The following is a 16500-nucleotide window of genomic DNA, read 5'->3' as shown; positions in this document are numbered from 1 at the left end:
GTATGTGCCACCACATCTGGCTGTTGTATTTTTTTTCTTTTCGTTTTTTTTTTTTTTTTTTTTTTTTGAGACTGAGTCTCACTCTGTCATCCAGGTTGAAATACAATGGTACAATCTCTGCTCACTGCAACCTCTACCTCCTGGGTTCAAGAAATTCTCCTGCCTCAGCCTCTCTAGTAGCTGGGATTACATGTGCACACCACCATACCTGGATGAATTTTGTATTTTTAGTAGAGATGGGGTTTCACCGTGTTGGTTAGGCTGGTCTCGAACTCCCGACCTCGTGATCTGCCCGCCTCAGCCTTCCAAAGTGCTGGGATTACAGGCATGAGCCACTGCGCCTGGCCCCCTGACTTCTTTTCTTTTTTTTTTTAGAGACGGGGTTTCACCGTGTTGGCCAGGATGGTCTCGATCTCTTGATCTCGTGATCCACCCGCCTCAGTCTCCCAAAATGCTGGGATTACAGACATGAGCCACAACGCCCGGCCACCTGACTTATTTTCTACAAAAAAATTTAAGGTCCTAGCTACTTGAGAGGATCACTTAAGGCTGCAGTGAGCTGTGATTGTGCCACTGCACTCCAGCCTAAGTGACAGATCAAGACCCTGTCTCAGAAAAAGAAAAGAAAAAGAAAGAAAAAAAAAAGAAAAAACAAAGAAATAGGCCTGGTGTGGTGGCTCATGCCTGTAATCCCAGCACTTTGGGAGGCTGAGGTGGGCAGATCACCTGAGGTCAGGAGTTTGAGACCAGCCTGGCCAACATGGTGAAACCCTGTCTCAAAAAAAAAAAAAAAGAAAAGAAAAAAGAAAAAAAGAAATATAATTGATATACCTCTTTGGCAGAGCTATTTGGTCATACATATTTAAATTTCAAAATTTGCGTAGCCTTCCACCTTGCGTTTCCACTTGTAGGTATCAGTGGGAGAGAATTACAGGCACAAATTTAAAAGAAAGTATACACAAAGATGGTGATTGAAGAATTGTTTACATGTGTACAAATTGGAAACAAATGTCCATAGTTAAGGGAATTATTAAATTGTATAGTGGATGATAGTTGCCTTCTCAATATCTGTTTCCTTCTTCCTCTTTTCTAACAAAATTGTAATTTTATGCAAATATCCACCTTTCCTCAGAAGCCCAAGGTCCCAGAAAAAGCTGACCTCACCAGTGGCTCAAAGAAAAGGTCTAATTGTCTAAACATACTTGCATCTATCTTGCCAATGATTGTTTTGCAAAAGAACATGAAACTCACTTTAGCATGTGACTCAGTTTAGGTTGTGGGGCTTCTGGAAAGTTCTTCCTTGATCTTCTGGGAGAACTTCTGAAATCAATTCAATCTAGTTTCTGAATTCAAAAGTTTCTGGACTCAACGTAGCCGTCTTATGAGCATTAGGGAAGCCAGACATATAGTGAGGCCCATATTGTAGATGGTACAGCAGAGAAGGGAAAACAGAGACAGGAATGCTCCTGCCTCAGCTTCCTGAGTAGCTGGGACTACAAGTGCGCACCACCATGCCCAGCTAGTTTTTGTATTTTTAGTAGACACAGGGTTTCACTGTGTTGGCCAGGCTAGTCTCGAACTCCTGACCTCATTATTCACCTGCCTCAGCCTCCTAAAGTGTTGGGATTACAGTTGTGAGCCACTGTGCCTGGCCACTGCAACTTGATTCTTTGTGGCATCACCAATCAATCATATAGTGTCCATAAAAGTGACATAGCGGCTGGGCAATTATCTCTACTTTTCCATGGTGAAAAACACCAACAAAATAGTAGGTGCCGACAAGATAAATACCAACTGTAGGTCCATTTGACATGGTTGCTGGCATGTGGGCCCAGCTCCAACTTGGAAGAAAGAAATCCTTCCTATCTCCACACAGTGACTCATGCCTATAATCCCAGAACTTTGGAAGGCCAAGGCAGGGGTATCACTTGAGGTCAGGAGTTCGAGACCAGCCTGGCCAACAAGGTGAAACCCATTCTCTACTAAAAATACAAAAATTAGCTGGATGTGGTAGCAGTGCCTCTAATCCCAGCTACTCGGGAGGCTGAGGCAGGAGAATTCCTTGAACCTGGGAGGTGGAGTTTGCAGTGAGCTGAGATCATGCCACTGCACTCCAGCCTGTGTGACAGAGTGAAACTCCATCTCAAAAAAAAAAAAAAAAAAAAAGGAAGAAATCCTTCCCTATCATGAATTATTGAAACATAAGATGTTGTCAAATAAAGTTTAAGGTTTTATTATTCATAATTAATATGATCATTTCAACAATTGCTAAAAAAGAATTCCATAAAATTCAACATCTATCGATGACTAACTTGTTTATTTACTTATTTATTTTACAGAGGAGGGCAGGGTCTCACTGTCACCCAGGCTGGAGTACAATGGTATGATCGTGGGTTACGAAGCCTTGACCTGTGCCCCACCATGCCTGGCTAATTACGATTTTTTTTTTTTTGATGGAGTCTCACTCTGTTGCCAGGCTGGAGTGCAGTGGTGTGATCTTGGCTCACTGAAACCTCTGCTTCCTGGGTTCAAGCGATTCTTCCGCCTAAGCCTCCTGAGTAGCTGGGATTACAGGTGTGTGCCACTGTGCCTGGTTAATTTTTGTACTTTTAGTAGAGACGAGGTTTCACCATATTGGTCAGGCTGGTCTCGAACTCCTGACCTCGTGATCCACCTGCCTGGGCCTTCCAAGTGATAGGATTATGAGCATGAGCCACTGCTCCTAGGCAACAGAAAAACATCTTTTTAGAGACAGGGTCTCCCTATGTTTCCCAGGCTGGTCTCAAACTCTGGGACTCAAGTGATCCTATTGCCCTGGCCTTGCAAAGCACTGGGATTACAGGCATTAGCCACTGTCGTCAGCCTAAGAAAAATACCTTTAAACATTTCATATGTAAGGCTGGGTGCGGTGGCTCAAGTCTGTAATCCCAGCACTTTGGGAGGCCGAGGCGGGTGGATCACGAGGTCAAGAGATCGAGACCATCCTGGTCAACATGGTGAAACCCTGTGTCTACTAAAAATACAAAAAATTAGCTGGGCATGGTGGCGCGTGCCTGTAAGCCCAGCTACTCAGGAGGCTGAGGCAGGAGAATTGCCTGAACCCAGGAGGCGGAGGTTGCGGTGAGCCGAGATCGTGCCATTGCACTCCAGTCTGGGTAACAAAAGTGAAACTCCATCTCAAAAAAAAAAAAAAATTCATATATAGTCATTTTAAATTCCATATCTAATATTTCAATATCTGAATCAATTGGGAAGTTAAGTCTGTTGATTTTGTGTGTGTACATGTTTGTATGTGTGTGTGATGCTGCATTTATGGTGACTTGTTCGTAATATTCTTGGCACTTTAATTTTTTTTTTTTTTAGACAGAGTCTCACTCTATTGCCCAGGCTGGAGTTCAGTGGCATGATCCCAGCTCACTGCAACCTCCACATCCCAAGTTCATGTGATTCTCCTGCCTCAGCCTCCTAAGTAGCTGGGACCACAGGAGTGTGCCACCAAACACAGCTGATTTTTGTATTTTTAGTGGATATGTGGTTTTACCATGTGGGCCAGTCTGGTATTGAACTCCTGAGCTCAAAGCAATCCACCTCCTTGGGCTCCCAAAGTGCTGGGATTACAGGCATGAGCCACAGTACCTGTCTTGGCATTTTTAAATTTTTTTCTTTTTTTTTGGAGACAAAGTCTTGCTGTGTCATCCAGGCTGGAGTGCAGTGGTGAAATCTTGGTTCACTGCAACCTCCACCTCCTGGGTTCAGGCAATTCTCTTGCCTCAGCCTCCTGAATAGCTGGGACTACAGGTGAGTGCCACTATGCCTGGTTAATTTTTGTATTTTTAGTAGAGACGGGATTTGCCCTGTTGGGCCAGGCTGGTCTCAAACTCCTGACCTCAAGTGATCCACCTTCTTTTTTTTTTTTTTTTTTTTTGAGACGGAGTTTCGCTCTTGTTACCCAGGCTGGAGTGCAATGGCGCGATCTTGGCTCACCGCAACCTCTGCCTCCTGGGTTCAGGCAATTCTCCTGCCTCAACCTCCTGAGTAGCTGGGATTACAGGCACGCGCCACCATGCCCAGCTAATTTTTTGTATTTTTAGTAGAGACGGGGTTTCACCATGTTGACCAGGATGGTCTCGATCTCTTGACCTCGTGATCCACCCGCCTCGGCCTCCCAAAGTGCTCGGATTACAGGCTTGAGCCACCGCGCCTGGCCCGATCCACCTTCTTTAGCCTCCCAGAGCGCTGGGATTACAGGCATGAGCCACTGTGCCCAGCTGGCGTTTTTAATTTTTTTTTTTTTTTTTTTTAAAGACAGGGTTTCACCTGTTGGTCAGGCTGGTCTTGAACTCCTAACCTCAGGTGATCCACCTGCCTTGGCCTCCCAAAGTGCTGAGATTACAGGCATGAGCCATCACGCCCAGCCAATTTTTTTTTTTTTTTTTTTTTTTTTTTTTGATACAGAGTCTTGCTCTGTCTCCCAGGCTGGAGCAAGATCTCGCTTCACTGTAACCTCTGCCTCCCAGGTTCAAGTGATTCATCTGCCTCAGCCTCTTCAGTAGCTGGGACCACAGGTGCGTGCCACCACATCCAGCTAATTTTTGTATTTTTATCAGAGATGAGGTTTCACCATATTGGCCTGGCTGGTCTTGTTCTCCTGACCTTGTGATCTGCCCACCTCAGCCTCCCAAAGTGCTGGGATTACAGGCATGAGCCACCAGGCCCAGCTGGCATTTTTAATTTTTTTTTTTTTTTTTTTTGAGACCGAGTTTCGCTCTTGTTACCCAGGCTGGAGTGCAATGGCGCGATCTCGGCTCACCGCAACCTCCGCCTCCTGAGTTCAGGCAATTCTCCTGTCTCAGCCTCCTGAGTAGCTGGGATTACAGGCACGCGCCACCATGCCCAGCTAATTTTTTTGTATTTTTAGTAGAGACGGGGTTTCACCATGTTGACCAGGATGGTCTTGATCTCTTGACTTTGTGATCCACCCGCCTCGGCCTCCCAAAGTGCTGGGATTACAGGCTTGAGCCACCGTGCCCGGCGGCATTTAAAAATTTTTTTTTTTTTTTTTTTTTTTTGAGACGGAGTTTCACTCTTGTTACCCCCAGGCTGGAGTGCGATGGTGCGATCTCGGCTCACTGCAATCTCTGCCTCCTGGGCTCAGGCAATTCTCTTGCCTCAGCCTCCTAAGTAGCTGGGATTACAGGCATGCACCACCATGCCCAGCTAGTTTTTTGTATTTTTAGTAGAGACGGGGTTTCACCATGTTGACCAGGATGGTCTCGATCTCTCGACCTCATGATCCACCCGCCTTGGCCTCCCAAAGTGCTGGGATTACAGGCTTGAGCCACTGCGCCCCGCAGCATTTTAAAATTTTAAGCTCACATTTGATATCAGAATCCTGAAGCCTAAATTATGGGTTCCTTTCTCCATAGGGACTGTGTTTGCTTCTGCTAAGAGCCTAGGACCATTACTAACAAGGGACCACTTTGACCTTCTTTCAGCGTCCTGACTTAACTTGGTAAACTTCAGGTACTCCACCTTGTTGGGGAGTCCAGTCTTAATTTCTACATTATGTGTTAACGTGCTGCTTTCTCTCAATCTCTCAATCTGTCTCTCTACATATACACATATATATTATTTATATAATGGCATTATATGTATTATATTTATATATATTATGCCATTATTTATATAATATATAATGCCTTTTTTTTTTTTTTTGAGACGGAGTTTCGCTCTTGTTACCCAGGCTGGAGTGCAATGGCGCGATCTTGGCTCACCGCAACCTCCGCCTCCTGGGTTCAAGCAATTCTCCTGCCTCAACCTCCCGAGTAGCTGGGACTACAGGCATGCACCACCACGCCCAGCTAATTTTTTTATTTTTAGTATAGACGGGGTTTCACCTTGTTGACCAAGATGGGGTCTCGATCTCTTGACCTTGTGATCCACCCGCCTCGGCCTCCCAAAGTGCTGGTATCATAGGCGTGAGCCACAGTGCCCGGCCTATAATGACATTTTAGATAAATATAAATGATGGACATGCATACACACACACACACACACACACGCACACACACACACACACAAAAGCAGTCCTTCCCCCTCATGACTGAGACTACAGGTGTGTGCTACTGCACTGGGATCTAGTTTCAAGTTTTGAGAGGATCTGCTCCGTTCCAGCTAAACAACGTTTTTCCTGTTAAGGCAGTTCTCCTGACAGGTCACTTGGTATGCTGCTGTCTAGTTGGGTCAGATGTGGCCAATGAGGAAAGGATCCAAAGGCATACAAACTGTAGCTACCAATACCCAAGTTAATTATCTACAGTCAGTTTCCTTAGCACAGATTTATAAGAAAAAAAATAGAAGAAGGATGATTGGCATTCCAAATGAATGGCTTAGTTTGTTCTCTGCAAGTGTATCATTTATAATTCTTTCTGTTGAAGGAATAGAAAACAACTAAAACTGACTTAGGAAAAGTAATTTATTGGCTTACATACTGAGAAGCCTAGAACAGCTGGCTTTCGGAGTAGCTGAACCAGCCGGGCGTGATTGCTCATGCCTGTAATCCTGGCTCTTTGGGAGGCTGAGTTAGGAGAATCGATGGAGCCTGGGAAGTCAAGACTGCAATGAGTCATGATCACGCCACTGCACTCCAGCCAGGACCACAAAGGGAGACCCTGTATCAAATAACAACAGCAACAGCAAACCAAAAAGCAAACAAAAGGAATAAACGAATCATTTTCTTTTCTTTTTTTTCTTTTTTGAGATGGAGTTTTGCTCGTTACCCAGGCTGGAGTGCAATGGCACGGTCTCGGCTCACCGCAACCTCCGCCTCCTGGGTTCAGGCAATTCTCCTGCCTCAGCCTCCTGAGTAGCTGGGATTATAGGCACGCGCCACCATGCCAAGCTAATTTTTTTGTATTTTTAGTAGAGACGAGGTTTCACCATGTTGACCAGGATGGTCTTTTTTTTTTTTTTTTTTTTTTTTTTTTTTTTTTTTTTTTTTTGAGACGGAGTTTCGCTCTTGTTACCCAGGCTGGAGTGCAATGGCGCGATCTCGGCTCACGGCAACCTCCGCCTCCTGGGTTCAGGCAATTCTCCTGCCTCAGCCTCCTAAGTAGCTGGGATTACAGGCACGTGCCACCATGCCCAGCTAATTTTTTGTATTTTAGTAGAGTCGGGGTTTCACCATTTTGACCAGGATGGTCTCGATCTCTCGACCTCGTGATCCACCCGCCTCGGCCTCCCAAAGTGCTGGGATTACAGGCTTGAGCCACCGCGCCCGGCCTGACCAGGATGGTCTTGATCTCTCGACCTCGTGATTCACCCGTCCCGGCCTCCCAAAGTGCTGGGATTATAGGTGTGAGCTACCGCGCCCGGCCATGAATCATTTTCTTAACTGATATTGTAAAAAATCTCTCACCCTGTCTGACTTCTGCTTTTTTCTGTGATGATTTCATTCTCATCCCCATCTATTCCAACCTTAAATTCTCCCAAGTTCAATTTAAGTGAAAAATATAGAGACCCCTCCCCTTCTTTTTAGCATTATTGCTAATAGGACGAAGCAGTATAATGTTCCAGAACATGCACTCAGGAACCACACTGGCTCACTTAATATTTTTGTAGCCTTTGATAGGTTAACTTTTTCAAGTCTTGGTTTCTTCATTTGTATCACAATAGTTGTTTTTTTTTTTTTTTAAGATGGGGTTTCACCATGATGGCGAGGCTGGTCTTGAACTCCTTACCTCAGGTGATCCACCCGCCTCAGCCTCCCAAAGTGCTAGGATTACAGGCATGAGCCACTGTGCCCAGCCTGTATCACAATAGTTCTTACTTCAGGGGTTTGCTGTGAGGATTAAAGAAGCTGGTATTTGTAAAATGCTTTAAATAGTGATTAGTCCAAAAGAAAGTGGGGAAACACAAAATTACCAGGTTTTGATTAGGTTATAAGTTTACTCCAGTGTCCTAATGGGGTCTGGTTAGATTTGACACTTCCTATGCAAACTACATGGATCTGGGCCAGGCATGGTGGCTCACACCTGTAATCCCAGTACGTTGGGAGGCTGAGGCAGGTGAATCACAAGGTCAGGAGTTCGAGACCAGCCTGGCCAATATGGAGAAACTCCATCTCTACTAAAAATACAAAAATTAGCCAGGTGTGGTGGTGGGGGCCCATAATCTCAGCTACCTGGGAGGCTGAGGCAGAAGAATTGCTTAAACCCAGGAGGCAGAAGTTGCATTGAGCAGAGATCACGTCACTGCACTCCAGCCTGAGTGACAGAGTGAGACCCCGTCTCAAAAAAACAAACAAGGCTGGGCGTGGTGGCTCAAGCCTGTAATCCCAGCACTTTGGGAGGCCGAGGCGGGTGGATCACAAGGTCAAGAGATCGAGACCATCCTGGTCAACATGGTGAAACCCCGTGTCTACTAAAAATACAAAAAATTAGCTGGGCATGGTGGCGCGTGCCTGTAATCCCAGCTACTCAGGAGGCTGAGGTAGGAGAATTGCCTGAACCGGGGAGGCGGAGGTTGCGGTGAGCCGAGATCACGCCATTGCACTCCAGCCTGGGTAACAAGAGTGAAACTCTGTCTCAAAACAAACAAACAAAACAAACAAAAAATGGATTTGTAGTAGTGGAAGAATGGTTTTTTTTTGTTTGTTTGTTTTTTTGAGACGGAGTTTCGCTCTTGTTACCCAGGCTGGAGTACAATGGCGCGATCTCGGCTCACCGCAACCTCCGCCTCCCGGGTTCAGGCAATTCTCCTGCCTCAGCCTCCTGAGTAGCTGGGATTACAGGCACGCACCACCATGCCCAGCTATTTTTTTTGTATTTTTAGTAGAGACGGGGTTTCACCATGTTGACCAAGATGGTCTCGATCTCTTGACCTTGTGATCCACCCGCCTCGGCCTCCCAAAGTGCTGGGATTACAGGCTTGAGCCACCGCGCCCGGCTTTTTTTTTTTTTTTTTTTTTTTTTTCAGATGGAGTCTTGCTCTGTCACCCAGGTTGGAGTGCAGTGGCACGACCTCGGTTCATTGCAACCTCTGCCTCCTGGGTTCAAGCAATTCTCCTGCCTCAGCCTTCCAAGTAGCTGGGATTACAGGTGCCCACCACCACGCTCGGCTAATTTTTTTTGTATTTTTAGTAGAGACGAGATTTCACCATCTTGGCCAGGCTGGTCTTAAACTCCTAAACTGTGATCCACCCATGTTAGCCTCCCAAAGTGCTGTGATTATGGGCATGAGCCACTGGGCCTGGCCAGATGGTTTAAGAAATTTGGAGGGTCAGGCCGGGCGCGGTGGCTCAGGCCCGTAATCCCAGCCCTTTGGGAGGCCGAAGCGGGTGGATCACAAGGTCGAGAGATCGAGACCATCCTGGTCAACATGGTGAAACCCCGTCTCTACTAAAAATACAAGAAACTAGCTGGGCGTGGTGGCGCGTGCCTGTAGTCCCAGCTACTTAGGAGGCTGAGGCAGGAGAATTGCCTGAGCCCAGGAGGTGGAGGTTGCAGTGAGCTGAGATCGCGCCATTGCACTCCAGCCTGGGTAACAAGAGCGAAACTCCGTCTCAAAAAAAAAAAAAAAAAAAGAAATTTGGAGTGTCATGCCGGGAGTGGTGGCTCATGCCTGTAATCCTAGCACTTTGGGAGGCGTGGTGGGTGGATCACCTGAGGTCCGGAGTTCAAGACCAGCCTGGCCATCATGGTGAAACCCCATCTTTAAAAAAAAAAAAGGAAATTTGGAGGGTCATTACTATGAGGCAGGTGGAATGGATGCTGCATGAACATAAGCAACAAATTGTCTAAGGGCAAATTGTTGCCTGGGAACTCTCTTCATTTCACAAGCAAACACAAATTCATGTACAATGTTTCCAATAATAAAAAGGGACACAGAGTAATCGGAGAGAATTTCTGTTTATGTCTTTTGTTGTAAATGACTGATACTTTCTCAATTGTGTTCACACTAAATTTTGTGTTCTGTTGGTACTCATCATACGGTAATCATTTTTTTTTCTTTCTCTTTCCTTCTCTCTCTCTCTCTCTCTCTTTCTTTTTTTGAGACGGAGTCTTGCTTTATTGCCCAGGCTGTAGTGCAGTGGTGCCATCTTGGCTCACTAAAACGTCTGCCTCCGGGCTTCAAGCGATTCTCCTGCCTCATCCTCCTGAGTAGCTGGGATTATAGGCCCCCGCGGCCATGACCGGCTAATTTTTGTATTTTCTTTCTTTCTTTTTTTTTTTTTTGAGACGGAGTTTCGCTCTTGTTACCCAGGCTGGAGTGCAATGGCGCGATCTCGGCTCACCGCAACCTCCGCCTCCTGGGTTCAGGCAGTTCTCCGGCCTCAGCCTCCTGAGTAGCTGGGATTACAGGCACACGCCACCATGCCCAGCTAATTTTTTGTATTTTTAGTAGAGACGGGGTTTCACCACGTTGACCAGGATGGTCTCGATCTCTCGACCTCGTGATCCACCCGCCTCGGCCTCCCAAAGTGCTGGGATTACAGGCTTGAGCCACCGCGCTCGGCAATTTTTGTATTTTCAGTAGAGATGGGGTTTCGCCACGTTGGCCAGACTGGTCAGGTGATCCACTTCTAACCTCAGGTGATCCACCTACCTAGGCCTCCCAAAGTGCTGGGATTACAGGCATGAACCACTGGGCAATCATTTATTTCACTCAACAAAGCGCTTGCTATTTAACAGGACCTGTTTTTGCACAAAACAGGCAATTAACGCGTTGCTGACATTCACATTCTAGTGGGGTAGAGATGGACAGACCATAAAATCAGTAACAAAAATATATGTTACAATAAATGGTTATGAGTGCTTTAGAGTAAAATTAAGTAGGAGAGGCAGGCAGGAAGTGTGTAGGTACGTTTCAATTTTATGCAGGATGGTCAAGGTTTGCTATCTATGTCGCCTTGTCAACAGTTCCTGCAGGACAGGAACAAATCTCACTTCCATTTGCCTTCACACTTCCAGCACTTAGCACAGCACTAGGCACTCAGAGAGGCAATAACTTTATACTGAATACATTTTATGCCTTTCGAGAAGCAAGCAGTTGAGAAACAAAGGTGTATAAGTAGATATTGGCTCTAAGGTCCAAAACCCGAATAACCTTAATCATTTGCGATTAACTTAAGCTAAGATCTTTTAGCACGTTTAGATTACAGACCAAAGTTGTGTTAACTAGTATTACAGGACTTTTCACGTTTTTTCAAACATCTTCTAGCCACCTCTTTGGCCCTACAACTACGCATAAGCTTTTACTTTTCAAAAAGCTTCCACAGCTTTTGCCAATTATTTCTTGATCTCGAGTAGCTATTGTAACAGCACTTGGAGTATAACACTCAGGTTGCGGATCGGGCCCACTTATCAGTTCCTCGACTCTCAATGAATCACAAAGCAAGGTTCTACGCCCCGAAAAAAACTACGAAAAGTCAAAAACCCTCTAAACACTCCTCGCGCGGTGCCCGGCAGGAATCTTGACCTCAAGATGGCGTCCCGTAGTCGTAACATTCAATCGGCTCCAATCAAATATGGCAGGGTGGGTCATAATTTACAGTTCGGGCCTTTCTAGCAGTGGTTAGACGCTGCTTCTCTATGGTTATTCCGTCTCGACTTGGTGAGTCAGAGCCAACGGCGGAGACGATCTATATACGTTCTTCTCTATGGTTCCGCGCTCCGCGCCTCCGGCCGCAGTGCATGCCGGGCACGAGGAAGACCTCCAGCAGCTCCCCGCGCAGCGCGGCTGTGTTTGCGGCCTGTGCGAGTAGAGGCGCCTCGGCTCTCAGGCTCCCGGGCGAGCGGCGCGAGAAACCTCGAACCAGTGGAGCGCACTCGTAACCTGGATCCCCGAAGGCCGCGAAGGCAGTACCGTTTCCTCAGCGGCGGGTGAGTTTGTGTCTCTGAACGCGTGTGGAAACCGGGAGACCGGGTGATTCGGCTGGTGGAGGAGAAAAAGCCGGGGTGGCTGAGAAAGCGCCAGGGTGGGGTAGAGGTAAGGGGGGGGGCGGGTGGGGGAGGGGCCGGCACGAGGCTTGGTTTCTCCGCTTCTCCTTAGGCCTTGAAAACCAGTGGGCGCCGCCGGAGCCCGTGGAGGGCAGACCTACGGCTTGAGCTTTCCGTCTTGCATTGTCGCCCACTTTCCCTTTCCCTTCCACGTTCCGCCGCGGAGTGACTCGCCTCTGCACCTTGCGGGCTCCACGTTAGCCACAGGAACGATCGATCTGGCCCTGGGGAGCTTTTCCCTGAGCCCCCTTGCCTACCGGAGCCCCACAGCGGATTTTCGGGCCCGGGACACTCGTCCCAGGCTCTGCTTTGAAGTTAGCCTCCACCCACCCTTTTTAGCGAGGTGCCGGTCACCAACGGATGTCTTTCCCTTCCTCTTTGGCCACCTAGAGCCCGCCACCAAGTAACCTGGCCCCACCCCCTTGGAATGGAGCTAATACCTACCTTTTCAGCACTGCCCTGGCTTGCTTAGGATAGTCGTGAATGTTGCCGTCCTTCTCCTTTGCTGGTCGGAGCGTGCGGGAAACTATATCGCCATTCATTCTAGACGGTTACTAAGCTCCACATTAAAATGTTACCTTCTCATTCTTCTTTGGTCTTCCATCATGCTTTTAAAATACGTTTTTCCGGAATAGACCTAGCACTATGAAGATTATTTTTAAGTTATGTAATACGGATTTGTATTGCCATGGATATGCCATTTTGAGACTGGGCAGAGTGGAGCCAAGAGAAGGGAAGAGATTGGACCTGTCTTGCACCAGACTGCTATATGAGTGGGAAGCACTGTGTATTAGGCCGTTGGCAGCAGTGTATAAACAAATTTCGTATTGTCTTTGGACTTTAATTTTTTTTTTTTTATTGCCTTCTCTGCACTAGCATGGACTTTAATTTTTGTTTTTAAAGTTACTTCCAAAAACATTCAGAGGACTTGAAAGGCATTCAGTTGGTCATAAGTTACTCATTATTTCAGTAAATCTTATACTATGCTAATTCATTTAACTTAAAGCCTTGGTTTTTCTTTTTCTTTTTTCTTTTATTTCAAGCTTTGGTTTTTCTTTCTCTGTAAAACGAATTTATAGAAGTATCCACCTTATAGGCTATTGAGGTTGGGGATTGAGAAAAACGTATGTAAAATCCTTAGTGCAGTATCCAGGTACCACATAGTAAGCGTTTAAATCTGTATTAATTGACATAATTTATTATTTAAGAATTTTTTTTTTTTTTTTTTTTTGAGACGGAGTTTCGCTCTTGTTACCCAGGCTGGAGTGCAATGGCGCGATCTCGGCTCACTGCAACCTCCACCTCCTGGGTTCAGGCAATTCTCCTGCCTCAGCCTCCTAAGTAGCTGGGATTACAGGCACGTGCCACCATGCCCAGCTAATTTTTTGTATTTTTAGTAGAGACGGGGTTTCACCATGTTGACCAGGATGGTCTCGATCTCTTGACCTCGTGATCCACCCGCCTTGGCCTCCCAAAGTGCTGGGATTACGGGCTTGAGCCACCGCGCCCGGCCACAAAAGGCTTTTAAGAAGAAACGTTTTTATTGTCCCACTGTCTTACAGGCATCATGTGTTAATGCCTATTTCCACAGGGGTTAACTGGTTTGTTTTTGTTTTGTTTTTTTTTGTGGTGGGGAGGGTGCGGAGTCTTGTTCTGACATCCAGGCTTGAGTGCAGTGGCGCGATCTCTGCTGATTGCAACCTCCACCTCCCGGGTTCAAGCGATTCTCCTGCCTCAGCCTCCCAAGTAGCTGGGGGTCTATAGGTGCCTGCCACCACACCCAGCTAATTTTTGTATTTTTAGTAGAGTTGGGTTTCACCATGTTGTCCAGGCTGGTCTTGAATTCCTGACCTCATGTGATCCGCATGCCTCGGCCTCCCTAAGTGCTGGGATTGCACTCGTGAGCCACTCTGCACCCAGCCAATATACCTTTTTTAAAATGGCAACTATATGAACTATATTGGTATATCAGATTTACCTGTAATGCACAATTCAGTGGTTTTTAGTAAAATACAAAGTTGTGTATCCATTACCCCAGGTTTTTTTTTTTTTTTTTTTGAGTCAGAATTTCGCTCTTGTTGCCCAGGCTGGAATGCAACAGCAGGATCTTGGCTCATCGCAACCTCTGCCTCCCGGGTTCAAGCAATTCTCCTGCCTCACCTTCCCAAGTAGCTGGGATTACACGCCCACCACGCCCGGCTAACCAAATTTTGTATACTATCATAATAATATATTTTTTTTTATAGATAGTAGTAGTGACGCTTTTTTGTTCATTTTGAGATGGGGTCTGTTTTACCCAGGTTCAAGTGCAGTGCTTCTATCTCGGATCACTGCTACTTCTGCATCCCAGGTTTAAGTAATCTTCCTATTCCAGCCTCCCAAGTAGCTGGCACCACAGGCTTACGCCACCATGCCTGGGTAGTTTTTTGTATTTTTGGTAAAGACAGGGTTTCACCATGTTTCCCAGCCTTCTCTGGAACTCAAGCACGATGGATCCACCTGCCTCAGCCTCCCAGTGTGCTGGGATTACAGGTATGAGCCACGGTGCCCAGCCTTTTTGTTTGTTTGTTTGTTTGTTTGTTTGTTTTCTGTTTTTTTGTTTTCTGTTTTTTTGAGACGGAGTTTCGCTCTTGTTACCCAGGCTGGAGTGCAATGGCACGATCTCGGCTCACCGCAACCTCCGCCTCCTGGGTTCAGACAATTCTCCTGCCTCAGCCTCCTGAGTAGCTGGGATTACAGGCATGTGCCACCATGCCCAGCTACTTTTTTTTGTATTTTTAGTAGAGATGGGGTTTCACCATGTTGACCAGGATGGTCTCGATCTCTTGACCTCGTGGTCCACCCGCCTTGGCCTCCCAAAGTGCTATGATTACAGGCTTGAGCCACCGCACCCGGCCTCTTTTTTTTTTTTTTTTTTAAAGATAAATTTTTCCTGTGTTGCCCAGGCTGGAATGCAGTGGCTATTCACAGGGTAATCCCACTACTACTGATCAGTTTGGGAGTTTTGCCCTTCTCTGTTGGGAACCTCGTGGTTCCCCCTCATCCCAGAAGGTTACCATATTGATGCTGAATGAACTTAGCATGAACACTCGATTAGCATGCTGCTGCAGCCCAGAACTGGGCTCATTCATCCTCCTGGGTAGCTGTATTTATGGGCAGGCACAGTAATGTTGCCATTTAATCACTGAAAATGGTAAAACAACAAAGTGGCAATGTCAGAAAAAGATCAGCTCTTTTTTGGAGATTTCAAAACAGTTGAGTATTTTCGTATTTCTGAAAAGCTTTGCTATAAAAGCAGTTTTTCTGTTAAAAGCATTTCCCATTCTTCTTTAGGCGTAAAACACTTTTCTAGGAATAATTCCTGTAGACCTGGCACATAATTGGAAGTAGATGTTGAATGAATGAGTGAGTTGTATGTGAATATTTGCTGAGGGGAATCTGTGAGTTCATTCTTATCATTTCAGAAGTTTGGCACATACTGTACTGATGGAGCTAGTCTAAAATAATCTATCCTTGGAGAAATACTTTTTTTCTGTCTGGGTAAGTCTACCATAGAGGAATGCTTATAAGCAGTATTTTGCTACATTTTGCATACTTGCGGTATTCTCAAGGGTGCAGAAAAAAGAATGGTTTGAAACAGTAAAGAGGAAAAAAAGAAAAGCAGAGTGTGTGCATGTAGAGCTAGGTCTTCAGGGTTTTGGTGTTTTTTTTTTTTTTTTTTGAGATGGAGTTTCGCTCTTGTTATCCAGGCTGGAGAGCAATGGCGTGATCTCTGCTCACTGCAACCTCCGCCTCCCGGGTTCAGGCAATTCTCCTGCCTCAGCTTCCTGTGTAGCTTGGATTACAGGCATGTGCCACCATGCCCAGCTAATTTTTTGTATTTTTAGTAGAGACGGGGTTTCACCATGTTGACCAGGATGGTCTCGATCTCTTGACCTCATGATACACCCGCCTCGGCCTCCCAAAGTGCTGGGATTACAGGCTTGAGCCACCGTGCCCGGCCTTGGTGTTTTTTTTTTTTTTTAATCCCAGCCCATGCCCCCAGAGTTGCTTTTTGGACCAAATTTCTTGAGATAAAATTTGCACACAATTAATTACATTGGGTTTTGACAAATGTATGTACCTGTGTGACCACCGCCACACTAGAGATAGCAAACGCTTCCATCATAGGTTCTTGTTTTATTTAATATTTGGGGGGCCTCGCTCTGTCGCCCAGGCTGGAGTGCAGTGGTGTGATCTTGGCTTATTGAAACCTCCACTTGCCAGGCTCAAGTGATTTTCCCACCTCAGTCTCCTGAGTATCTGGGACCACAGGTGTAAGCTACCACACCTGGCTAATTTTTTGTATTTTTGGTAGAGATGGGATTTTACCATGTTGCCCAGGTTGGTCTGGAACTCCTGAGCTCAAGTGATCCTCCTGCCTTGGCCTCCCAAAGTGCTGAGATTCAGGCATGAGCCACTGTACCTGGCCCACGTTCCTGTTTTTATTATCCTGGGCTAT

General features: G+C 46.2%; 1 protein-coding gene across 1 annotated transcript in view; it reads left to right on the top strand.

Annotated features, from left to right (window-relative positions):
* The first annotated feature begins 11792 nt into the window (after nucleotides 1–11792).
* Nucleotides 11793–16500, top strand: part of RBM25 (RNA binding motif protein 25) — a 75529-nt gene continuing 70821 nt past the window's right edge. Inside the window, exon 1 of the mRNA XM_039469006.2 lies at nucleotides 11793–11882. The gene's annotated coding sequence lies outside the window, so the exon portion shown is untranslated. The remainder of the gene's footprint in view (nucleotides 11883–16500) is intronic.

This window comes from Saimiri boliviensis, chromosome 2, assembly GCF_048565385.1.
Source record: "Saimiri boliviensis isolate mSaiBol1 chromosome 2, mSaiBol1.pri, whole genome shotgun sequence".
Taxonomy (NCBI): domain Eukaryota; kingdom Metazoa; phylum Chordata; class Mammalia; order Primates; family Cebidae; genus Saimiri; species Saimiri boliviensis.
The sequence above is the reverse complement of the archived record's forward strand: the minus strand, read 5'-3'. Positions and strand labels throughout refer to the sequence as shown.